General features: G+C 39.9%; 1 protein-coding gene across 2 annotated transcripts in view; it reads left to right on the top strand.

Annotated features, from left to right (window-relative positions):
• The first annotated feature begins 1360 nt into the window (after positions 1 to 1360).
• LOC5565804 (aquaporin) overlaps positions 1361 to 26892 on the top strand; it is a 46296-nt gene continuing 20764 nt past the window's right edge. The window contains exon 1 of one of the 2 annotated variants that reach the window (XM_001650120.2): positions 1361 to 1511. The gene's annotated coding sequence lies outside the window, so the exon portion shown is untranslated. Of the gene's footprint in view, positions 1732 to 26892 lie in introns of both variants that reach the window. The other variant, XM_001650119.2, reaches the window with a different exon arrangement.

Below are 26892 nucleotides of genomic sequence, written 5' to 3' on the forward strand. Positions count from 1 at the left end.
ACACACAAGCTTCTTCTTTAGTTCATTTTACTTATTCACTTAACTATTACATAACTTTCTTCAGCATGTCTCGACTTCTTCTCGCTTCACTGATGTAACTGCTGCTATTAATGTTGCTGCTGTTGTCCGCTCTCTTCGAGTTGCGCAAAGAAACTGATGCTCGTCCTAGCAGGTAGAGCATATTTATATTTGTTTGTTACGCAACGAAAGCGTACGGTGACGATCGTTTTCCTTTTGGGCGGGGCTTACGTTGCATGCGCTTCTTCTTCGGTTCGCTGCGCTGTGGACTGAACACTAATGATTTTTTTTCCACTGGTTCCGCAAACTCTAAGCTTGACATTCTTTTCATTCTGACGGATATTACAGAAAATCCCACAGAACTAAAATATAAAATTGTACCCCATTGTATCGATTGTATTTTCATCAGAAACATCAGTTGATGATATCTTTGAGAAAATTCATATCCCGAAAATATTCGCAAGCAATTTCTTCAAGAATTCGTTAAAAAATATCTAACGATATTTTAGTGAAAAAAGAAACTCAATACAATGAATGAAATTTGAAATTTTAGCGGTAGAGCTTTCCGCTAGTTTTCACTAATATTTAATTCGAAAACTACTTTACATGTTACATCAATAATTCCAGCACAAATTAATTATTTTTTTTTTTCAAAGAAATTCCTTTCATTTTTCTGATTTTTATTTTTGCTACTCTCTGCTAAATATTTCCTGAACGAACACAATGCTTGGTGAGATATCTTCATTAACTCTATTTCAGGGGTCATGACGGTCTTGACTAAAAAGCATTAAAAAAGAATCATGGTCCAAAAAAGCGTGTAGTTTTTTCACGGGCCTTACTGTAAATATTTGTAAAATATCTTTCATCTTTTTTTTTTTTAATTCATTCCTGCTGAAACATTCTTCAGAGAAGCATCAGATTCAGCAATCCCAAATATACTCCATACAAATGATTTTAATATTGAGACAAAAATGTTCTTTTTGTTAATCTATGTGACGAATCTTCGAGCTATTTAGTGGAATATCTGAAGGTAAACACTTTAATTTTCCTTGATGCAACATTTCCAATTTCACTGAGAGGAAGCTCGTATACCGTATCTTTCGAATAGTTGATGCGGAATTGATAATCATTTTTTTCGCTAATTACGATTTCAGACACACCGTGAGTCCCTTTAAGCTTACAAGAAACGCAACGGCTCGGATCGCGCCTAGAGGCAGTGCACACAAGTTTGAAGCGGACGACGGCTCACAATCAACGGAAGCTTCCCTATCAGCACCACCGGTAATGCGCTAGGGTTGCTCTAACGCAGATAATGCGCCGCCGTGTAATCAGCTGGTCAAGAAGTTCTGTTTCGCTAGATGTCTTCGGACGGTAAGCCAAACCTTGAAGGCAGTGCTGTCTCGTCGGCGATTGAAGCAGGACGCGCAGGATTCTTCCGCTGCCCAGAATTCCCACCAGTGATATTGTTGTTGTGAAAAGCTACACAGCTGCAGGTGATTTTATAAGTTTTTCATTTAAGAATCCGATTTAAGACACTTGGAAGAGTGAGTGCGAAGCAGTACGAGGTGTGTTTCCAAGATAAGTGCGTTCCGTTTGGTTAAGTCGAGTGTGTTCATAGCCAACGTGTTTGCGGAGAAGTGCTGTTCAAATTTGTCCACTGCATTAACACGGTTGTTGTCCTGCGCTTGAGGACACCGAATCAATTAATAGCAAGTGAGTTTCAATGTTGCTGCCAGCGGTGATCACAGTTAATGAGCGTCCGCCCCGAACCGATGTCGAACAGGGCTAGCGTGGATTAATATGATCATTGGTGGATTATCGCGGGCTCGCCTGTTCGCTCAGATATCGGTCAGCGGTGAATGGTCGGGAAAATAAATAATTCTGCGTTTAAGAAAGAAACACGTCAATACGGCAAACCGACGATGACCGGCGGAATTCTTCGCTTGAACCATGGCCCAACGGTGGATTTTGGTTGCTTGGTGGCGTTAAACGTGACATCGTTAAATATATGCGCGACCTCCAATGAATAACAACGTTGTATATCGATAATACTTTTTGCGCCCTAGAGCGATTTCATACATAATTTATAGATTCTATATATCAATGGTGATAACAAATCTAGAGAACCAGACGGTGATTTTTAGTGTAGGATTGGATGCAACCGCAAGAAGCATCAAAACCAAGATGATTGTGTAACCAATATTTGCCGCCCAACTTCATTCAGAGTAATACTTTATAATTGCAATTTATAATTACTTTTAATTCAATATCAACTTGTTGCTATAAACAATCAGATCCGCACCGCAATTTGTGAGGAGAAGGGAATTACCGTTTCTGGCAAGAAATAACTTAGGTGCTGTAGAGGGTCTGCGTCTCACCGTATCATCTGTGGTTAATAATTCGTTATGACGTAGGTAAATCTTTTTTGTTATCAAAATATCATTTATCAGCCACGATATTTGTTGGATTGATAAAAACAGTTATTCCACACATAAACTGCGCTTCAAAATGTGCACATGGGTTTAATAGATCGACCTTTCCTAATTCCGACCAAAACAAAACCCTGCTGAAGGTATATGAGTATAATTTTTGGCACAACACACACAAATCTTGGGTTATTCTCACTGGGATGGCGATTCCACTGTTATGTGAGTTTTTTTTCATCTTCTTGGCATTACATCCTCACTGGAATTGAGCCTGCATCTCAGCTTTTTGTTCTAATAAGCACTTCCATAGTTATACCGATTATACTCCATGCCCAGGGAAGTCAAGAAAAATTTCCAATACGAGAAGATCATGGACCAACTGAGAATCGAACCTAGACACCTTCAGCATTGCTTTGCTTTGTAGCCTTGGACTCTAACCACTCGACTAAGGTGGGACCCTTTTTTGGCTAAGCTTTATGTTTTATGTTACTCATATATGCAAGGAAGTAAAGAAAACTTTCAGAAATAAAAGACCCAAAACCGTTCCAGGAACTACCTAGGACGCGTATCATGCCCGAGGACCTGGAATCAAATCTCATTCCCGGGATGACTTATGATAAAGATGAATCGAAGACACATCTCTAGTCTTCAAGAGCACAAATCTGGAGAACTAGGCATCCATTTAAGCTGAAAACTCGCTGGTGGTGATCAATCGATCAGACTTTTAGTGTGGATGTTTATCCGCTACTCCAGATTTGTGCTCATCTAATTTTGCGAGCTAGCTTCGATTCATCAAGACCTTATGACAAAAAAAATGTTATATTAACAACTTCACTACGGAAGTGAAGTGAAGCCGTTGGTCCTGAGATAAACTATCCCAGGGCTAAAAATCTCGTTAATGAAGATTCAAAAAAAATCGTACAGGGAGTGGAACCCAGTCACATGGATATAGCCAGAGGGAGACAGAGGGGTGCCATAGCGCCCCCATGCCCTAACTAACGAATATTTTGTTTTAATACTTTAAATCTTGTATCCGACTTACCTGAGATTTAAAATCTGACGTCCCTACGTTTCACATTATGACACCCCGTGATATCCCGATGTACCCGGGATGAGCGTAGAGCTTGATGAAAACCACAAAATTTTCATGTAAAATAATATTTTTTTTTAATGTAAGCTTTATTCGATATCCAAATAAGTTAATTTCAAAGCCATCCAAACAAATAAAACAAAATTTCGTTTCTCGTCCAAGTTATTTATTACTTTTGTCTTTAACAATATCTTCAACTAAGATCCACTATAGTACCTTCAATGGCTCTGTTCTGTGTTTAAACTTTTTTCAATTTCTGATTTTTTTAATTTGCTGAAACAAATTGTTTCATTCTTAGGACTCAAAACATTGATAAAATCTTTTTACATACCCGTATATTTTTCGTTAAGTAACTTCATTAGAATAGAAGTTTCATATATAAAATACGCAATTATATGATGTTCTTATAACTTTTACTAGTAAGCTTTTATTGCCCGTTTAGTAGCTGAGATTCATTGCTATAATAACATAGATGCCACATTACTTTTCGAAGTCTGTCAACAAGTTTCATGCCAACTACCGAAAAGCTAAACATTACATATAATTTGCAATTGGATTAGATGGACAAATTGATGTGAAGATTTGCGAAAAAGTTACACGTCTTCTCAGTGAGAATCGAACTCACGACTCCCCGATCTCTAGTTGGGGCGCGTTAACCACTACGCCATGAGAGGACTCATGAACGCAGAAGTTAACCTGAATTCGATTTCAGCTCAATAATCACGTGGTCCTCTTTCGCAAAGTGCACCTCTTTCGGAAGAATTAGATGCCCATCCAAACACAACGCTTTCTATATATATCCAATGCCTAGCCCGAGAGCGCATTGTTTTTTAGATATAGGAATAGCACACTACACTAGCCAGCAACTGCGCTGGCTGAGGTTTCTATTGTGTGGGCTTCCAATGGGTCGCGACGTTCTCAAACGACCGGTTACGGAACATGAGTCCGTTGCTCGATAAATACTTGTTTTAATTATGAATCGTGGTTTACGGCCAACCAGCCGAGTGGAAGTTTAACAACTACCGAAAAGCTAAACATTACATATAATTTGCAATTGGATTAGATGGACAAATTGATGTGAAGATTTGCGAAAAAGTTACACGTCTTCTCAGTGAGAATCGAACTCACGACTCCCCGATCTCTAGTTGGGGCGCGTTAACCACTACGCCATGAGAGGACTCATGAACGCAGAAGTTAACCTGAATTCGATTTCAGCTCAATAATCACGTGGTCCTCTTTCGCAAAGTGCACCTCTTTCGGAAGAATTAGATGCCCATCCAAACACAACGCTTTCTATATATATCCAATGCCTAGCCCGAGAGCGCATTGTTTTTTAGATATAGGAATAGCACACTACACTAGCCAGCAACTGCGCTGGCTGAGGTTTCTATTGTGTGGGCTTCCAATGGGTCGCGACGTTCTCAAACGACCGGTTACGGAACATGAGTCCGTTGCTCGATAAATACTTGTTTTAATTATGAATCGTGGTTTACGGCCAACCAGCCGAGTGGAAGTTTAACAACTACCGAAAAGCTAAACATTACATATAATTTGCAATTGGATTAGATGGACAAATTGATGTGAAGATTTGCGAAAAAGTTACACGTCTTCTCAGTGAGAATCGAACTCACGACTCCCCGATCTCTAGTTGGGGCGCGTTAACCACTACGCCATGAGAGGACTCATGAACGCAGAAGTTAACCTGAATTCGATTTCAGCTCAATAATCACGTGGTCCTCTTTCGCAAAGTGCACCTCTTTCGGAAGAATTAGATGCCCATCCAAACACAACGCTTTCTATATATATCCAATGCCTAGCCCGAGAGCGCATTGTTTTTTAGATATAGGAATAGCACACTACACTAGCCAGCAACTGCGCTGGCTGAGGTTTCTATTGTGTGGGCTTCCAATGGGTCGCGACGTTCTCAAACGACCGGTTACGGAACATGAGTCCGTTGCTCGATAAATACTTGTTTTAATTATGAATCGTGGTTTACGGCCAACCAGCCGAGTGGAAGTTTAACAACTACCGAAAAGCTAAACATTACATATAATTTGCAATTGGATTAGATGGACAAATTGATGTGAAGATTTGCGAAAAAGTTACACGTCTTCTCAGTGAGAATCGAACTCACGACTCCCCGATCTCTAGTTGGGGCGCGTTAACCACTACGCCATGAGAGGACTCATGAACGCAGAAGTTAACCTGAATTCGATTTCAGCTCAATAATCACGTGGTCCTCTTTCGCAAAGTGCACCTCTTTCGGAAGAATTAGATGCCCATCCAAACACAACGCTTTCTATATATATCCAATGCCTAGCCCGAGAGCGCATTGTTTTTTAGATATAGGAATAGCACACTACACTAGCCAGCAACTGCGCTGGCTGAGGTTTCTATTGTGTGGGCTTCCAATGGGTCGCGACGTTCTCAAACGACCGGTTACGGAACATGAGTCCGTTGCTCGATAAATACTTGTTTTAATTATGAATCGTGGTTTACGGCCAACCAGCCGAGTGGAAGTTTAACAACTACCGAAAAGCTAAACATTACATATAATTTGCAATTGGATTAGATGGACAAATTGATGTGAAGATTTGCGAAAAAGTTACACGTCTTCTCAGTGAGAATCGAACTCACGACTCCCCGATCTCTAGTTGGGGCGCGTTAACCACTACGCCATGAGAGGACTCATGAACGCAGAAGTTAACCTGAATTCGATTTCAGCTCAATAATCACGTGGTCCTCTTTCGCAAAGTGCACCTCTTTCGGAAGAATTAGATGCCCATCCAAACACAACGCTTTCTATATATATCCAATGCCTAGCCCGAGAGCGCATTGTTTTTTAGATATAGGAATAGCACACTACACTAGCCAGCAACTGCGCTGGCTGAGGTTTCTATTGTGTGGGCTTCCAATGGGTCGCGACGTTCTCAAACGACCGGTTACGGAACATGAGTCCGTTGCTCGATAAATACTTGTTTTAATTATGAATCGTGGTTTACGGCCAACCAGCCGAGTGGAAGTTTAACAACTACCGAAAAGCTAAACATTACATATAATTTGCAATTGGATTAGATGGACAAATTGATGTGAAGATTTGCGAAAAAGTTACACGTCTTCTCAGTGAGAATCGAACTCACGACTCCCCGATCTCTAGTTGGGGCGCGTTAACCACTACGCCATGAGAGGACTCATGAACGCAGAAGTTAACCTGAATTCGATTTCAGCTCAATAATCACGTGGTCCTCTTTCGCAAAGTGCACCTCTTTCGGAAGAATTAGATGCCCATCCAAACACAACGCTTTCTATATATATCCAATGCCTAGCCCGAGAGCGCATTGTTTTTTAGATATAGGAATAGCACACTACACTAGCCAGCAACTGCGCTGGCTGAGGTTTCTATTGTGTGGGCTTCCAATGGGTCGCGACGTTCTCAAACGACCGGTTACGGAACATGAGTCCGTTGCTCGATAAATACTTGTTTTAATTATGAATCGTGGTTTACGGCCAACCAGCCGAGTGGAAGTTTAACAACTACCGAAAAGCTAAACATTACATATAATTTGCAATTGGATTAGATGGACAAATTGATGTGAAGATTTGCGAAAAAGTTACACGTCTTCTCAGTGAGAATCGAACTCACGACTCCCCGATCTCTAGTTGGGGCGCGTTAACCACTACGGATGGGCATCTAATTCTTCCGAAAGAGGTGCACTTTGCGAAAGAGGACCACGTGATTATTGAGCTGAAATCGAATTCAGGTTAACTTCTGCGTTCATGAGTCCTCTCATGGCGTAGTGGTTAACGCGCCCCAACTAGAGATCGGGGAGTCGTGAGTTCGATTCTCACTGAGAAGACGTGTAACTTTTTCGCAAATCTTCACATCAATTTGTCCATCTAATCCAATTGCAAATTATATGTAATGTTTAGCTTTTCGGTAGTTGTTAAACTTCCACTCGGCTGGTTGGCCGTAAACCACGATTCATAATTAAAACAAGTATTTATCGAGCAACGGACTCATGTTCCGTAACCGGTCGTTTGAGAACGTCGCGACCCATTGGAAGCCCACACAATAGAAACCTCAGCCAGCGCAGTTGCTGGCTAGTGTAGTGTGCTATTCCTATATCTAAAAAACAATGCGCTCTCGGGCTAGGCATTGGATATATATAGAAAGCGTTGTGTTTGGATGGGCATCTAATTCTTCCGAACGAGGTGCACTTTGCGAAAGAGGACCACGTGATTATTGAGCTGAAATCGAATTCAGGTTAACTTCTGCGTTCATGAGTCCTCTCATGGCGTAGTGGTTAACGCGCCCCAACTAGAGATCGGGGAGTCGTGAGTTCGATTCTCACTGAGAAGACGTGTAACTTTTTCGCAAATCTTCACATCAATTTGTCCATCTAATCCAATTGCAAATTATATGTAATGTTTAGCTTTTCGGTAGTTGTTAAACTTCCACTCGACTGGTTGGCCGTAAACCACGATTCATAATTAAAACAAGTATCATGCCGTTAATTCATGGAACGCATTTTTAACACAAAAATCATTCGATCATGCCAGCGAAATATGCATTTGAAAAACCGTAGCCCTTATTCCTATTATGGACTCCACCTGTGCCCATTACACTGCGGAACACGTTTTTGTCTCAAGCACCAAAATACCGCTATTTATTCAATTAAGGGCTGCTGAATCCATTTTCGTTTTCAAAAATATCTTAGCACGTCTAGTTTTTGAGATATTGGCTGTTGAAAATGCGAAAATTGACTATTTTAGCCAACTTGCATGCAAGTTTGCCAGCTTGTAAGGCAACTAATTTGCTTAATTTGCCACAGAATTCAAATTTTATATGCATAACAATACTTATCAACAAAGTTTATTGTACTTTCAATGCGAAAAAGTTATTTTTTGACGGTTTAAAAAAGTATTGTATTTTCCCATATGATAGAATCGAACAATTTTGTATGGGGACAGTAAGCATGTTGAAAAAATCGGTATAATCTTAATTAAATCGTGCGATTTCAACCAAATTACATCCAAAATGAAAGTTGAGATGCAAAATTACATGCTTGTGGATTAGATCACAAAAAAGTTTTATAAATTATACTTTAAATTTTATGTAAACATCAATAAAACCAGTGTTTTATACAACTTTGGCGACCTGTAGCTAAAAATTGTGACGTGCTGGACCATTTCTGAAAACGGCATCAGATTCAGCAACCAAAAATCTACTCGAGACACGTAATTTGATTCTTGAGACACGCAAAAATGTCATTTTTGTTACGCTGTGTTATAGGAATGTTTACGATTTTTACATTTCCTATTATTAAGCTTCCATTTGATTTGCAAGGTATCCACCTCACTGACAGCGTTACTTATTATTGACCCAGTTGTAATATCCTTCTGTTTTTTTTTCTTTGGCACAACTGTTTAAACAGCTGTATATTGGCACCCAACACCAAAATTTGTTGTCTCTGGGTTTCAAATCCAAAATCCGATGCGAACCCTAAATCAACAAGTTTGGGTCGGATTCGAATTTGAAAATTCTTGATGGACATGGATACTCTTAGTAATGACATTATTTCGAGTGTTGATTTAGTGGTTTTGTGTTTTGGTTCATAATACGCATAGGATCCATAACCGCCATCGTCACCCTAAAACGTTACTTTTTCTTTAAATCCAATTATAATAACATTGTATAGTCGAAATTCAACTACCATTACAACGAAAATGCTAGTTTCAATCTAAGGTATCCCAGGACAAACTTCAATTTTTGTCCAAATCCCGGGACAAACAATTTACTAGGGAAATATCTCTAGTCATTATAAACCTCTTGGTGTCCAACTATTAAACCCTATAGGGTCCATTCGCATATTTCATAACTCTGAAGGGGGAAACATCTTGAAGACTCCCTCAGGTCAAACAAAATTTGCAAAATATTCTTACAAAATGAGCTATGAGAAAGTGGGTGGGTGTTGAAAATGATCATTTTTGGCGTTATGAAATTTGTGAACAAACTCTTATAATTCATGCTTCTCCCAAACATCTCAACATAAATAATTTGAAGACTTTATCAAATTTATTCAGGAGGAATGGAAGATAAATTTGTAGAGAAATTTTTAATGATCCCTAATTTTTTTTCTTGAGATATTTTAAAAATTACACTAGCGATTTCTGCACTTTTTTTTTAAATGTTTTTTTTTTGTTCTTATTTAGAAAGTCCTCAGCAATTCACCAGGGTACATTCTCCGCAATTCCTCTAAACATAATCCGCAAAATTTTCCATGACTTACTAAACATTGCATTGTTCAAAAGAAATTGTTTAAAAGACTATTCTTTTATTTTATTATTCAGTTATCTTTTTGAACATATGGAAATCACTTCATGAATATTTCCGTATACATAGAGCACTGCCCAAAAAGCATAACTGTCACATAGCGATTCTCAAGCCAACACCTTTTTTCGTAACATTGTTAATGTTTTAAAAATTTAAGTAATTGTTGTTAAATTTAAGTTATTTAAGCAATTGTTGTTGTTTAAAAATCAAGGCATAACAGTTTCTATATATGAACTTTCTCAAACTCTCACCGCAACTGCGAAACGTGAGTTATGTTCAAGTTTCTATTTTTGCTGAACAATAGTAGCAAAAGGTGTTATCTGTGCAATGATGCTTAATGAATATGACCTGCAGAAATGTACAAAAATTATAAATATTTGTATGAGAAGATTAACTTCGGACCCTTTGTTTGGTGTCATTGAAAATAAGGGTGGTCCACATTTTCATTGAAAAAGTATTACTAACTTTCTTTTTTGAAGAAATCATAGTTTCAAGCCACATTTCCAAAAAAAAAATTTTTGGAGCCCTAAAATTGTCCGATTTTGAGCTACTTTCTTTGATGCATAGAGTCGTCCAAGAAAAACTGGTTTTCTGTCTCTAGCGTTTTCAATTCAAATGTTTCACCAAAGTAATCTAAGAATCACTTTTAGAGCATTAAAAATTTCGTAATGTGGTGAGTGAAAAAACTCGTTATCTCTTTCCGTTTGGGAGTTATTGTTGTTTTTCTTACAAAACAAGCCTACTTTAATTGTGAATATCGCAAAATGAGGCAATCATACAAAAACATTTTTGAAAGCATTCAATAGGCAAAATAAAATTGTATATCATATCGAAAAACAACAGATGTGTTATTTTTGTAACTCTTATAAAATTTATTTGAAACTTTTTATTTTTGTCACAGAAACTTCAATAGCTTTTGAAATAAAAGAGATAACAACAATCTTCTTGCATGAAAATTTGCGTTTTCTTAAGTTCTAAAAGTCCTTCATAGACTACTTTGACGTGAAAAGTGGAATAAATGAGATATGTCAATAAATCTATTTTGAAGGTGTTATAGTGTATGCATTTATAAATATTTTGCATTTAGATCATGAAAAACAAATACAAAAGTCCTGGGTTCGAATCCCAGCCAAGCACGTGGATTTTTTTTTCATAATTTTACCCACTTTACTACGTGTAATGAGTTAATTGATTTAATGAAAAACAAATTAAAGACAAAACTGTTTCTAAAAATGTAGTATTTAGTGTTTTATAAAATTAGGGTGGTCCACAATATCACAAAAATAATATGATCATCTTTTTAATTTGCAAAAGTAATGGAACATACTCTTTAACGAAATTATATAACGTCATATTTTAATCATCTTTGCCAAAAAGAGTTTTCCTACAGCTCAAAATTTGACCAATTCAGAGCATTTTTCCTCAATCAATGTAGGGTGATCCAAGAAAAATATTTTTTTAACTTTAGTATGTTTAATATTAAATTCTCGTCAAAGTAGTCCACAAACGACTTTTAGAACATGAGAAAACGCAAATTTTCATGCAAAAATATTGCTGATATCTGTTTAATTTCAAAAATTATTGAAGTTTTTGTAATACAAATTCTTTATTTTCAAAGATAGAGTTGTGTTTGATCCTTCGACCTTGACGCTTGCTCCTGCGGGGGCCGGCGATGAAGGCAGGATCAAACATGTCGCGCATCGGTCGAGTAAAGTGAAAAAGTGCCGCGTTCGATAAGTTCTTTTTGATCTTTCGACGTTGACGCTTGCTCCTTGGCAGTGCGTCAAGAAAGCCCGAGCAGTCGTCAGTTGTTTTCCCTCTCGGGTCGCGCGCCTATTTTCTCTGTGTGTTTTTGTATAGCCGAGCAAACGAGTGAAGCTGAAAGTGGATTGTTGCTGCTCAAGGATGACGGATCAATTGGTGAGCTCGTTTCATGCTACTATATCTAATCTATGAAATATGTATGCTTGCACCTTTAATCGTTACAATGGTGAGACGTAAATATGATTTTTCAACAAACTATGAATGGTTCGTCACTGTGAGTGTCGACATAAACTCTGATTCATAAATTATTAACGTCCAATTTTTTTTTTTTCTCAAAACACCTTTTTCCTTTTACTTTTATTTTTGTAATTAAAAAAAACTTTGAATGGTTCGACACTACGAGTGTAGACATGCGAAAGGTTCACTTTATTCAACAAACTTTGATAGGTTCGTCACCTCAAGTGTCGGCATAATTTTTCTCTACATAGATATTGTTCACACCAAATGAAAATATTATATTTACATATAAGCATATTTATAGCTCACAAATAATTATTTATCATGGTCTAATCGCTTATCAAAGTGAATCCTGTGACCCAACGATCCTTCCCATTAACAAACATCCCTCCCAGTAACCTTTGTGGAGATTCAGAGGCAAACACGGTCTCCAAATAGCAAAGGTTACACACTAACATTCCTTCCCCCAATCCCACCTGACTGCAAGGACGTGGCCGGCGCCGTTATTGACCCTGTATAAATAGAGGCACTGAATTATGCACACTGAAGAAGATTATGGCCAATCCTAGCCGAACTTCTAGTTGATTCTTTGTGCATTTTCACTGACTTCGGTCAATCACGGAATAGCAACCATTGATATGTGTAGTCAGTCTAACCTAAGCTAAGCTAAGCTACAAATTCTTTATTTTCAAAGATACTTCATTAGAGTTACAAAAATAACACATCTGCAGTTTTTTGATATAATATACAATTTTATTTGCCTATAGAATGCAGTTAAAAGATATGTTTCATGTTTGCCCCAATCAGAGATATTCACAATCAAAGTAGGCTTGTTTTTCCAAGAAAAACACCAATAACTCCCAAACGGAAAGAAATAATAAGTTCCTTCACCCAACAATTTACGCAATTTTCAAAGCTCTGAAAGTGATTTGTAGACTACTTTGATGAGGCATTTTAATTGAAAACGCTGAAGGCAGAAAACCAGTTTTTCTTGGACCACTTCTATGTCATTATAGGAAAATAGCTCTAAATCGGTCAATTTGAGAGCAACAAAAAAACTTTCATTGGTAAAGTTGCTTGGACTTGGATGGTCTACAACTCTGTTGAAGCATGTATACTCTGATTTCTTCAAATAAGAAAGTTAGTAATACCATTTCAATGAAGATGTGGACCACCCTTATTTTCAATGACACCAAACAAAGGGCCTAACTAATACAAACAACTTTGTAGAGGACCGTTTTCGTCTAATGTTTTATTCTAAAGCTTAAAATGCATCTTTCCGCGTAAAACCGCTTTCTAGACAATAGTGCACTGATGATGCGCCTCCCAATTTCACGGCTAACGTTATTGTCAGTCGTCAGCAAGGATCCAAGGCAGACGAACTCGTCGACCACCTCGAACATATCCCCGTCTATCGTAACACTGCTACCTAGGCGATCCCTGTCGCACTCGGCACCACCAGCTAGCATGTACTTTGCCTTGATCGCATTCACCATCAGTCCAACTATTGCTGCCCCGCGTTTCAGGCGGTGTACAGATCTACCACCTTTTCAGATGTTCCGCCGACAATGTCCATATCATCCGCGAAGCAAACAAATTTACTAGATTTCGTGAAAATCAACCCTAGCTCTCTGCATGACGCCATCTAGCGGAATATTGAACAACAGGCACGAAAGTGCATCACCTTGTCGTAGTCCCCGGCGGGATTCAAACGAACTGGAATGTTCGCCTTCAATCTTCACACAATTTTGCACCCCTTCCGTCGTCGCTCTTATCAGTCTTGTGAGCTTCCCGGGAAAGCTGTTCTCGTCCATGATTTTCCGTAGCTCTACGCGGTCGATACTGTCGTATGCCGCCTTGAAATCGATGAAAACGTGATGCGTTGGTACCTGGTATTCACGACATTTTTGGAGGATTTGCCGTACAGTAAAGATCTGGTTCGTTGTCGATCGGCCGTCAACGGAGTCGGCTTGATATGATGACTTCCCACGATCTCGTTTACTACAAGTGACAGACGACGGAAGATGATCTGGGATAATACTTTGTAGGCCGCATTTAGAATTGTGATCGCTCAAAAGTTCTCACAATCTAACTTGTCGCCTTTCTTGTAGATGGGGCATATTACCCCTTCCTTCCACTCCTCCGGTAGCTGTTCTGTTTACCAGATTGTGCCTATCAGTCGGTGCAGACAAATGGCCAGCCTCTCCGGACCCATCTTTATGAGTTCAGCTCCGATACCATCCTTACCAGCAGCTTTATTGTTCTTGAGCTGGTGAATGGCATCCTTAACCTCGCTCAAAGTGGGGGCTGGTTGGTTTCCATCATTTGCAGAACTGACGAAAATTTTTCCTCCGTTGTCCCGTCCATCATTGCCTGTGCTCTCAGCGCCATTCAGGTGCTCGTCGAAGTGCTGCTTCCACCTTTCGATCACCTCACGCTCGTCCGTCAGAATGCTCCCATCCTTATCCCAGCACATCTCGGCTCGCGGCACGAAGCCGTTGCGGGATGCGTTGAGCTTCTGATAGAGCTTACGCGTTTCTTGAGACCGGCACAGCTGTTCCATCTCCTCGCACTCCGTCTCCTCCAGGCGGCGTTTTTTCTCCCGAAAGAGGCGGGTCTGCTGTTGCCGGTTACGTCTATAACGCTCCACGTTCTGCCGGGTCCCTTGCTGCAGCATGACCGCCCGCGCTGCATTTTTCTTCTCCAGAATTTGCCTACATTCCTCGTCGAACCAATCATTCCGTCAACTCCGTCCCACGTACCCGACGTTGCTCTCAACACACTTCCTGAAACGCAACGATTCCGAATCCGCGGTCCTTCAGCACATCGGCAAGTATGCGTGTGCTCCCGATGAAGCTGAAAGATTTACAGCTTCCAATCGCTTGTCCCTTTACGTCGCTGTGGTCTTCGACGATTGTCCCGGTTCGTATTATCTCGTTGATTATTCGTTGTTTGATTTTTCACGTGTGGCTTGCAGGGCCTGACTACAACTCCCTAAAATTCCGAAGGACCATTCCCCCTAAATGTTCGGAGGACCATAGAACACAGTTTAGCTTTAGTCCTTCTCTGGCACTCGGACGATGATCAGCCGCCCCTGACATGGGGAACAGAAGATGTTGTGAGCCACTCCGGTCTTGCAGAAGCAAACACCCCGTTCTCTTTTAGCATACGACCAAAGTTTTCACCGAGGTTAGATACTCGATCTTCCTGGCTGGTATTGTACGTTCAGCAAATGACACGATATGGCAATTTATTGTTTGCTTTTTATGAATATTTCTCATGTTTCAAAATAAGGGGACGGACCTGGTGACACCGCCTCTCACGCCGAGGACCTGGGATCGAATCCCATCCCCGATATAGTCACGAAAAATTTCAGTGACGACTTCCTTCGGAAGGGAAGTAAAACCGTTGGTCCCGAGATGAATTTTTCAATTGCCGATTTCACCTCCGAAAGATTTATTTTAAGACGGATTTTCTATCACCAATTATCCCAACATTTCCCAATTAACTCGTTCGAAAGTACTTAATTTACATTACATTAGATCAACGACTAAAGATACTTCTAGCGAAACAGTTTGCAAATGCAGTAAATTGTAAAGTTTTTGAAACCCGTGTGTAGTCCATCCCTTAAATGATAAAATTTGTTTCCTTTCAAACCTCCATCGTATAATTGATATGGATTTGATCGTTGCAGAACATATTACACAGGTGTTGTGAACCAAGGTAGATCATATTAATGTTATGGTTGAATGAATCCACTTGCGGTTACTTGGTAGGATTGGTAAGCTAACACCTTAGGGCGGGTACACATATTCTCTCTTATGGTGAGCGGTTAAAGTTGTACCTACTAGAATGATGTTCACTGGTCCGTCCGTTGGCATTGGGCTTGTGCTCCGACTTGCCCGCTTATTTGATTGATCAAATTGATCGATAGTGCGGTATCATTGGAGGTTGTTTCTCCATTCTGATATTCAACTCCACAAAATCAAACCTGTAACAAACAATGGATTATGAGCTGGTTATAATAGAAAACTTAACTGGTTTGATGTTACTAACAATAGCTCTAGTTGATTTTTTTTTATCTAACAAGACATAGTTCGCAAAACTTAGGAAAAACTTTAAGGTGAAACAGTTTGGAATCAATTTCTAAGATTATACTGAAACTTCAAAGGCACAAATCTCGCGAAGAAAGCATCCAACAACAGTGAACTTTTTATTTTGGCTTTGTGCACTAGCAGAAAGCTTAAAATAAGAAGATCAGAAACGTTTGCTAACTATTTCTTCAGTTTTCTGCCTTTGGAAACGTGAGTAGGGGCACAAGTCGTGTGACGGCCATCTTTGGATTCCGAGATGTTTCACCTTAAAGCCTCTAATTGTTACCCACAACCCTTTGGGGTCCATCTTCTTTTTCAGAGCCTGCTTCTCAGCTTAGTGTTGTTATGAGCACTTCCACAATTATTAACTAAGCGCTTTTTTGATACTTATGCCCAGCGAAGTCAAGGAAATTTTCATTACGAAAAGATCCTTGACCGACCGGGAATCGAACCCAGACACCTTCAGCATGGCTTTGCTTTGTAGCCGCGGACTTTAACTTCTCGGCTAAGGAAGGCTCTTTCCCTTTGGGGTTAATACCCTCAAATATAATCTGTAAAGCTGCGCGTTAAAATACACATTTCAGCTTTAAGCAATTAAGATACTGTTCAAATCTTCCACAGCACTGATCTAGAAAATTGAGCTTGGAAATTCAACATGTTCTCTCGTTCAGTATTAACTTTAACAAAAACTGTTACACCAAATCGATAGAATAATCTGTAACCCTGTAACGCATAATGTAACACCTATTCACTGATATAACGAATGCTTGAACCAGAAATTAACATAGACAATTTTTCAGAATGTGTTAAAACTACACACCTGATGTGTTGATCCAACAGAGCTCGATTTTGTGCGAATCGTACTCAATTTTGTGTAACTTCGTTTAAGCGTGCAGTTTTTTATATAAAATTAGATGGAAAATTTAGGAGCCTTCGGTCTCCGATACTGGTAGCTAAGGACGCAAATAGAAGCGCAAAATTAGTTTAACAACTAAACAAATACTCAACCATCCATGGCATCTTATCATCTAAATTATCACATGTTTACGCTGATGAACCAGACGCTTTGTTTGAAAATTTCCCGTGAGAATATTAAATCAAACAGAACTGTGTTTGCTGTTTAGCCGTGAGTATCTAATTCAAACGATTCTCACTAATTTAATACTTATCTACTATCACTACCGACTTTTAACACACCACATTTCGGTTGAAATCGATTTTTCGCTTATCATCCTACTTTGGCAAAAAAAAGTGAAGAAAATTTTGCGGTTTCTCTGGTTTTGTCCGGTTGAGACGTTAGTTGCGCGAGGTGACAAACGGTTTATCCGCATGGGTCCCGACTTTTGACGTCACATGAAGTGTCTCTGTCTATTTCGGGATACTACCGTGCGTTGGACAGGACTTGGCTTCAGACCGGTAAAATCTTGCAGCTCGTGCTACCGACGTCGCTTACGACACTTGTTTATTTGGAGTTTGCTAGATGACTTGCATTTTCACTGTCACGACTTGGTTATGCCTCCAATTTTCACAAACACTAATCTGGAGAATCAAGCATAGCTTTGCGTCGAAAACTTGATCGATTGATTATCACTAGAGGAGGCGTGACTACAATGACACGCCCTTTTTAAAATATTTGTCGAATGTGTAAAGTGAAAGGTGATTTTTTGCTACATTTGTTAACTGAGAACATTCTTTGTCAATTGTTTATTTTATACAACATTCTCATACATATTTAAACATTCTATATTCACCAAATAATTACTCAAACGACTCAAACATTATTGAAAAGTGTATCCAGGTGCCAAGTTTAAGAACAGTAATCGATAAAGACTGTCCATGTCAAAGTACTGCTTTGCATTATATTCAACATGATTAATTGTGTACTCTGAAATATGTGAGACTGATCCGTGGGATCTGTTTTTGCAGTTGAGAATAGTGTTGTAATATTTGAAAGTTAAAAATTTTTGAAGCTACTAAGCCCATTTTATACCATAACATGCAGAAAAAACGGTCGATTACAACTAAAGTGCAAAACTGAAGCAAGGAGGTTCCCAAGTAATTCATTACCCGATTTGGTAGAAAACGTGATTGATAAAGTTTCGTCGATGGTTGTCTTCAAGTCGAGTCTAGTACACGACACTGAAGACGGCCTTACAGTTGAGGTCGAAATGCGCGTATCTGTTAAAGGATATAAACTCTAGTGGAATTAAATGGTTTAGTAATAGTACTTAATTCGGTTTAATTTTTTATATAGACATTCTACTAAACAGCTCGAAGATTTATTATCATAGCTTATTTTAAATTGTGTGTGAAGTTACGCAATCGATATGCAAAACATCTACAAGCCCAAAGTGATACTTTTGAAATGTTCTGTTTTCTTATTTTATGCAATATTGTGATGATTATAATTTACTTCCTAACCAAAATAATGCTCCTCCTCAAATATTATTTAATCTCCGCAGCCAGCGTACGCAAGAAGGTTAATTGTAGCGGGTGATGGATATGACAGCTTGCGAATATTTTTAAGCATCTTATCTTCTACTCTCAATGCGTTGCCCATGAGGTTGTTTATTTTCTCCTGGCGCAGCAGCAGCAGCGAACGAACATAAGAAACGCTTTGCTCGTGACAGCAGCTGACGCTTGTCTTTTTTCAACACCCTAAAACATCCGAAGGAACAAAACCGAATAAGATCTGAAGAAATTAGGATGACGCTCTTTGCTGCAGACAAACACAGTTCAAACGTAATTTGGGTCAGTATGAGCCAAATAGGCTGGGAAATAATTCCCAAAACGATCATCACTCATGCTGGGGAAGAAACTAGTGTAGGATATTCGCAGATACATAATGATTTAGGTGATTGCCCACAGGGGGGTTTCAACATAAATAATTTCAGTATACGAAATTTGAAGTTGAGAAAAAGTTCAAGAGTGAAATTGATCTTCAAATATAGATGATAAATTTAGATCCAATATCCGTCAAAAACTAAAGAGATGTAGCATGAAACTGCCAGCTATTCTGCAGAACCATGCCACTGGACGAGGATTTGAATCTCCGGTCGGTCAAAGGTATTTTCGAGTTGAATCATTTTTCGAACAAAGGGCCAGTACTCTGCAGCCAACTCTTAGGTCAGCAATTTTAGCATAATGTGAGTGACAGCCGTAGTTACTGCATTCTAGCACTCGGCATATGTACACATTTTCTAGATTATATTGTCCCTTCCACATGTAGCCAGCATGTGATCTCTCACAACAATGTAACGCGGGCAATCGAACACGACATGCTCCGCTGTTTCCTCCACACCAGCACAATTGGCCCAGTAAACACAAACTCGTATACGATAGCGCATAAGAGTACAAACGTAGAGGCGATATACGTACATGGCGTATGTACGTATGTAAGGCTGCATGCAAATTGTATGTATATCGCCTCCACCCTTGTACTCTTATAGCCTATCATATACGATCGTGTGTTTAATGGGGCGGCACGTAGGAAATTCCAAGAACCCGAACTTATGCAGGTACTTCCTTTAGCAATAAAGTCCTGACAGAAACTGCGTCAGGTGGAAATTCACTTCTCCATGGTTTCTTTTATACCAATCTGACACATTTGGTATTAGCCGATGGGTCTATCTACCTTTAGTAGGGTTATCCCATTCCTGCTGCCAACCTCTGACAACTGGCTTTTACACGCTTTGTGAACACCTCTAGTATCTCTTTGGGTGAAGCATTGAACATCTTCGGCTATGAAGCACACGGCCTCTTTAGATACCGTCCGATATACACTTCCTACTCTAAAGCACATTATCCTGTACGTGCTTTCCAACCGCTTAAGGTTTCTGCTCGTTCTAAGCGCTTTTGACCAGATTGGACCTCCATACTTCTGTTTGAATAGCGCCACGCCTGCCGGGAGCCTGCATTTGATGGCAATTGCAGCAGAGCTGTTAGATATCATCCTCGAAACCGCCACTATAGCCGTAGATGCCTTTTTACAGGCATATTCAACGTTGTTAGCGAAACTGAGTTTGTCCTCGAGCATTACCCAAAGATGCCTAAGGGAGTGCTAAGACTCTATGGTGCAATCGCCTACCAAGATGAGCACCCGTTGCTTTGACTTGCGGTTGTTGACCACTATCATCTTAGACTTGTGACGGCCTATGGAAATAGAGTGCGCTGCTGTCAACTCTACTTCCTCCATCGATTCGCCATAGACCACTAGGGTGATATCGTCGGCGAAGCCAACAATCTTAACACCCGTCGGAAGGGGCAGCCTCAGTACGTACATCGCTTTCCATAACATCTGGCCCAGGATTGAACTTTGAGGTACTCCCACGGTAATTCAAACGCTTTTCTGTCCCCCTTCTGTATCATACAGTAGAATTCTACCATCAAAATAGCTTTCTTGAAGCTTACACAACTGCACCGGTACCTTGAGGCGGTGAAGTGTGTGGGCTACTGCTTCCCAGCTTGCGCTGTTGAACGCGTTCTTCACATCCAGAGTGACAACCGCGCAGTAACGGTTGCCACTCCTTTTATGCTCGATTGCCACCGACCGACGACCGTACGACCGACTGGATAGCGTCCAGAGTAGATTTACCTTTCCTGAATACAAACTGGTTGTTGGACAGGCCGTCCGCACCTTCCGTATACGGTACTAGCCTGTTAAGGATCAACCCTAGTGGTTTCCCCGCCTTTGGTAATAGCACCAATTTCTGTCGCTTCCATACATCCGGGAAAATTCCTTGATCTATGCAGCGTTGCATCGTGGTTCTGAACATGTCCGGATCCGCATTCACTGCCGCTTTTAAGGCAACATTCGGTATACCATCGGGTCCCAGTGCCTTATTTGACGCGAATGATTTCACGACTTCTGCTAGCTCTGGGCCATAGGCTGCGGGAAGAGTACATCAATTATCGATTGCATAAACTCAGGTGAATTCTCTTGGGGCGCTATGGCACCTTTGGTCTTAGCCATTACCACTCTGTAGGTTTCACCCAACGCGGACTCGAATTGGCACTCGGGCACAGACTATTAAAGCATGCCCGTTTTCGACTCTTGATTTTCTTTCTGCGAGCAAACTTTGCCACTCTGGATTCTACCCCATTACCCCGAATGCCATTTCCCCGAATGCCATCACCCCGAATTCCATTACCCCGAATGTACCATTACCCCGAATTCCATCACCCCGAATGCTATTTCCCCGAATTTACGATTATCTTAACATGATGATATTGATGACATTTCCCCATGATATTGGAATTCGGGGTAATGTCATTCGGGGTGTTGGGTCGTTCGGGCTTTTGGAATTCGGGGTAATGACCTTCGGGTTAATGGCATTCGGGGTAATGAGATTCGGGGTAATGGGGTAGAATCGCCACTCTGAATGCTGAACCGCATTCATCTCTCTGTGCTTCTGTGCGTGCGCGTTGCATTCTTCGTCTAGCCCGAAGGCAGATTGCTGGAAGATTTGCAATTGATTCGCACCACCAGTACACTAGCGGCCTGTTCTTTCTAGAAGGTTTTTTCTCGGCATGGAAGCATCGCACGCTCGTGATACCATAGCAACTAGCTCTTCAACGTTTAGGTTCAGAGGATTCCGTTCGCGCCTCAGGGCTTCAGTAAATACTTCGCCGTCGAAGCGCGCTGTTTTCCAACCTCGAACTTGGGTCGAATTACATCGCACTGCCCTCCGTCCGTCCTGCATTATACTATAGCGAAACGCTTTTAGTATAATTGTCATCAACGTGCCAGTTCATGATTCCTATAGGGTTAGGACTACAGAACGGTACGTCGATAATCGATTCTGTACCATTTCTGCGGAAGATGCTCATTGTACCCACATTTGCCAGCTCTACATTTAATGCGGGCAAGGATTCCAGGCTGTCGATTAGCTAGTTCGGCTATCATCCTGTCGACCATGTGGAGAAATTCCTCAATGGACCACCTTGGGGCGCGAAACAGCTGCAATCGAACACGCCGTTAATTTATGCTATCGTGAAACCGTCATTTGAGATAGAAACTACTTCTTGGATTTGGCATCGTCCTGTCGTCCCTGTAGCTGCTAGCTGTTGAGACCTATCCAACATCCAGTTCTCGTTGTAAGCTGGTATGCGGTATGGGTCCGATATTAACACCACGTCGGTCTTAGTTTCCGAGACTGACTGCCAACGCAGCTGCTGGGCTGCATCATTGTGCTTTAAATTTAACTGTGTTACTTTCGTTTTGGCTGCTTTGATACTCCGTTTGTGCCCGCTCCAACCCATTAAGTCGACACATAATAGGCACTAAGCGGTTTGCTTGCAATTGCTTGCCCTAAGGCCTTCGGTGCCGCATTTTCTGCACATCTTACTTCTGTCGGGGCCATTGCAATTCCATGACTTTTGGCCCTTCCCGAAACACTTGAAGCAAACTTTAGAATGCTGTTGCATGCTCAGCCGGCAAACCGATCAGCCTACCTTGAGTATGCCCAAGTTCTTCGCTTTGGTGGCCGCTGCAACCGGTAGCCTGATCGCCGCCACCTGGGTGCCCTGCGGGCCCTTTCTAAGATGGATGGTCTCATTGACTACGTCGATATCACACTGCTCTTTGAGGGCAACCGAAACCTCCACTGCATCGGTGACCTCATTCAGATTTTTACACTGGAGAGTCGCTTCTGCAGTCAGTGATCTTACATCAACCTCGTCGCCAAGTACTTCTTGTGCTAATTGCTTATAAGCTGCACCCTTTTACTTGGCGTTTTTTATGACTAGGATCATTTCACCAATTCTTATGCTCCGCACATCTGCGCCCGATGGCGTTAAGTTCTCCGTGCTTCACATCAGCTTCAGAACCTCGGCATATTTCGCCAGCTCCGTTTAGATAACGAGCGCCTTGCCTAAGTTCCTACGTTTCACTTTTTTCGGTTTAGGACTCTCCTTGATTGCCGTTTCCGATTTTCTCCTTATTTTCTTCTTTCCAGCTCGTATCCACGGGTTGATACTGCCTTGCGCCCGTGGTTCCTGTGGATACACTGCTTGATTCGGACTATCCTGTAGCTCTTTTTTTTCTTGCCTTTCTTGACCTTAGAATTGGTGTTGGCCTCTCCACTGTTTCCATGACCTCCAGCTTGGCTTTCGTGCCAGCTTTCCTGGCCGCGAATATCGCTTTTCCCTTAGCAATCATAAGTCATTTCGCCACGTTTTCATCCTTAGAAGGTCCCCTCTTTCGCATTGCGTATCAAATACTAACATCAGATATATTCGCATTGCCATTGCCTGCCAATTTTTCACGACTTAGTGTCTATTGTGCCTTCTACCTTGGCTTTCTCGTAATCCTGCATCGCAGCAAGGACTAATTGTTGCAATTTAGGTAGACTTGTTTTCAAGTCCTTGCTGATATTGCATTTGCTCTCAACAAATCTCGGTGATGTCATCGAGTTGCTCAACAGCCACATGTATTTGCAGGAGGTACTTCCTATTGCGATCCATGGCATCGATTAGTCCTAGGCCATCAATTATCTCACCTGTTGCGCTGGATCGGCTAGTACCTGTCGTAGTCACAGTGTCTAGGCTTTTGCCCATTCAGTTCTCACTTAATTTGATGTTGATCGCCTCCTTTCTTGGCGGGAACCTTAGCCGGTTACTGATAGGTCCAGAAGCCTCTGCTTCACATTCCGCAAGTTGTTTATTTTGGTTGATCATCTCTTATGGGTCCCTCTAAAAGCCGCTCTCCAACTCCGCTGGAATACAAATTTTCAACCAGTATGCCATAATCAGGATATCACTGGCATCAATCATGATATGCCGATTGGCACTCCTGTTAGTTGGGGCTAGGGTGCTTGGTACGTTGAGCGGCACCGCTTGCTTTGACAGAGTTGCATTCGGATTTTTGTGAATCCTCCAAAGATTTCTTCTGGGATTTCTTGAAGAATTATTCCAGGGATTTCTTCAGAAGAGTCAAAACAGGGGCTACAGGGATTTTTTCAGGGATTTTTCTACAAATTCTACCAGCATTCGTCGTGAGACACCTCCAAGGATTCTACAAAAATCCTCCAGAAGCCCTTTAGAAATTCCTACAGGAGTATCTCCAGAGGCTCATCCAGCGATTTCTCTAGTAAAATCTCTACAGGGATTCCTGCAGCTTTTTCATCAGGAATATCACAAAGGATTGCTTTAAAAAAATCTTAATGATTCTAGAAATTTTCCAAGGATGAGCTGGTACACAATCAACTGCACATTTAAATGAAATATGCTTTTCGCCTACGCAGTCTTTATTATAAAAAAGCCGTTGAAAAAACAAAAACAGCGGAGCCAAAATGCATTTTTTATGTTCCAGGGATTATTTCATAAATTCCTCTAGAGAATTCTTCTAGGAATCCCTCGATTGACTCTTGCAAGAATTACTTCATACATTCCGGGGATTCTTCAAGGGATTGTTCTATTTTTTTTCTAGAATTCAACGCATTTATCCACATCGACCAAGGAGTGCGGGTTCGATTCCCGCTTCAGTTAGGAAAACTTTTCGTCAGGTACGTGTTTCGATTGTGAAATTAGGCGTTGCATGCTAGTCCGTGGTCTGGTGTGGTGCTTCTTTCAAATGACAAAAGGTCCACTGGAAGCATTTGCGTGAAGGTGTTTTTTTTTAAGGTTTCTCCAGAAATTGCTCTAGGAATCTTTTCAGGAGCTCATCTAGGATTTTTCTTTCAAACATCTTCTTGAGAAAAGGAGTTCCTAGAGGAATCTTTAAAAAAATCGCAGATGAAATTCAGGATGAACTATTATTCATTTTGATGAAATCTCTGGAGGAATTCATGGGTAAATCTATGTAGGAATTTATACAGGATTCTCGAAGAATTGCTCGGAGGAGTTTTTGGAGGCCCAGAACGAGTCTCTAAAGAAATTTGAAGGGGAATTCCTGGAAGATTATATAAAAAAAATCCTTAGAAGAATTCATGTAGCGATTTTCTGGATGCATGCCTGAGGGAATTCCTAAAGTAAACTATTGAGGACCCCTATAGGAATTCAAGAAGTTATTAATTGTAGAATCTCTAGATGAATCTCTCCAGGAGAATTTCGGGAGCGATCCCGGAGGAAATCTCAGGAATAATTCGTAGAAGAATCTCGAGAAGACTACCAGAGAATATTCTGGAGAAACAAATGGAGAAATATCTGGAGTAATGCTTCAAGACATCGTTGTATTGTAACTTCGAGGAAGCCTTAGAGACATCACTGCATAAGTCCTTGTAGAAATATTCCTGGAGGAATGCTAAGAAGAGTGCTCGACCAGATTATGACAGTTTTGCTCTTATATGATTTTATTATAAGACCAGTTGTTATAAAACATATACCGTTAGTAGTTGGAATAACAAATTTAACACCAAATAAATATAGAATATAACAAATCCTATTAAAATTATACCAATATGATTACAAAACGTGTTACCGACCTGCCATAACAAAACAACATTATTGCAAATTTTAAAACTTTAGATGTTATTTACAACCAACTTACACATGCAATGTAAGAAATATAACAAATGTCATGTAATTAATCTGATACAAAAAAATGTGACAAGTTAAGAACAAAGCCATCTTGACAAAGTTAGATGAACTTCTGTTATTTTAACAGCTTTTGTTACAAAATGTCACAATCTTGTTATGTGATTCTAGACGCAGGAAATGTTTTAGCAAAATCTCTATATAAATATCCCTGCAAAAATTCCTGAAATAATCCTTGGAAAAATCCCTGGAGGTACTTTTGCCAATATTCCTGATGGAATTGCTGGTATTTCTGGAGTTTTATCGGAAACGGTCTGGTAGCGAACAAAATTTGTTTCTTGGAGAAATCTCAGGGTAACCGCTTATGGAACCCATGGAAAAATTGCTGTAAGGATTACAGTAGAGATTATCTTGGATCTTATGGCTCCTGCACATAAGGCTGCAGCACGTGCACAATATGCAACCAGTGGATTACAACAAAATTGTATCACAATTACATCAAGATTTGTTACAAATATCAAATTTTATTTCATTTTTGCTCATGCACGTTGAGTTGTAACAATGTCCTTGCATAATTAAAACAAAATCAGTTATAATAACAAAAGCTGTTTCATATTTGTTTAAATTTATAACATAATTATAAAACAAATCGTGATAAAAAAAATCTGAGGGAAGTTACTAATACATGTGCACTTTTATTCATGTAAAAAACATAACAAATTTTGTTACAATTAATTTATGGATAATGACAAACTGAGTTATATTTTTGTTTGATTATAATAAGTTACATTTTAGTTTAAATCATATTATATTTTGTTTCAATTTTGTTTAGTATAGAGGAAATTGTATTGTATTTTTTGTTATTTTATCTACTACCGACTAGAGGATTACAACAATATTGTAGCACGATTATATCAAGATTTATTACAAATATCAAATTTTGTTTCATTTTTGCTAGAAGTACTTTGAATTCATAGAAGAAATTTAAACATAATTGAAACAAAACCAGTTATAATAACAAAAGCTTCAAATTTGTTACTAGTTAGAACATAATTATAACACATTTTTCATAAAATTTGTGAGAGCAATTGCTTATAACAAATGTTGCTATAATTCAGTAATGGAAAATAACAAAATGAGTTATATTTGGGTTTGATTCGAAACATAATGAGTTACACTTTTGTTTAAATTATAACATATTTTGTTTCAGTTCAGTTTAGTTTTGAGTAAATTGTGTTACAATTTTTATTTCTTTAACTACTAACCATTAAAAATTACAACATACTTTGTTAGAAAAAACGCGCTAACGGAATAACAAAATCTGTTTCAACTCTGTTGTAATCCACTGGTCAGGTTACTCTAGTTTTTACTGTATACCACCCTTATTCTCTGATCCGTTCAAAATCCAGTTATGGATAGTTGACTGTATAATCTTTTTTTTTTCTAATATAACCG

The sequence above is a fragment of the Aedes aegypti genome, chromosome 3, assembly GCF_002204515.2.
Source record: "Aedes aegypti strain LVP_AGWG chromosome 3, AaegL5.0 Primary Assembly, whole genome shotgun sequence".
Taxonomy (NCBI): Eukaryota; Metazoa; Arthropoda; class Insecta; order Diptera; family Culicidae; genus Aedes; species Aedes aegypti.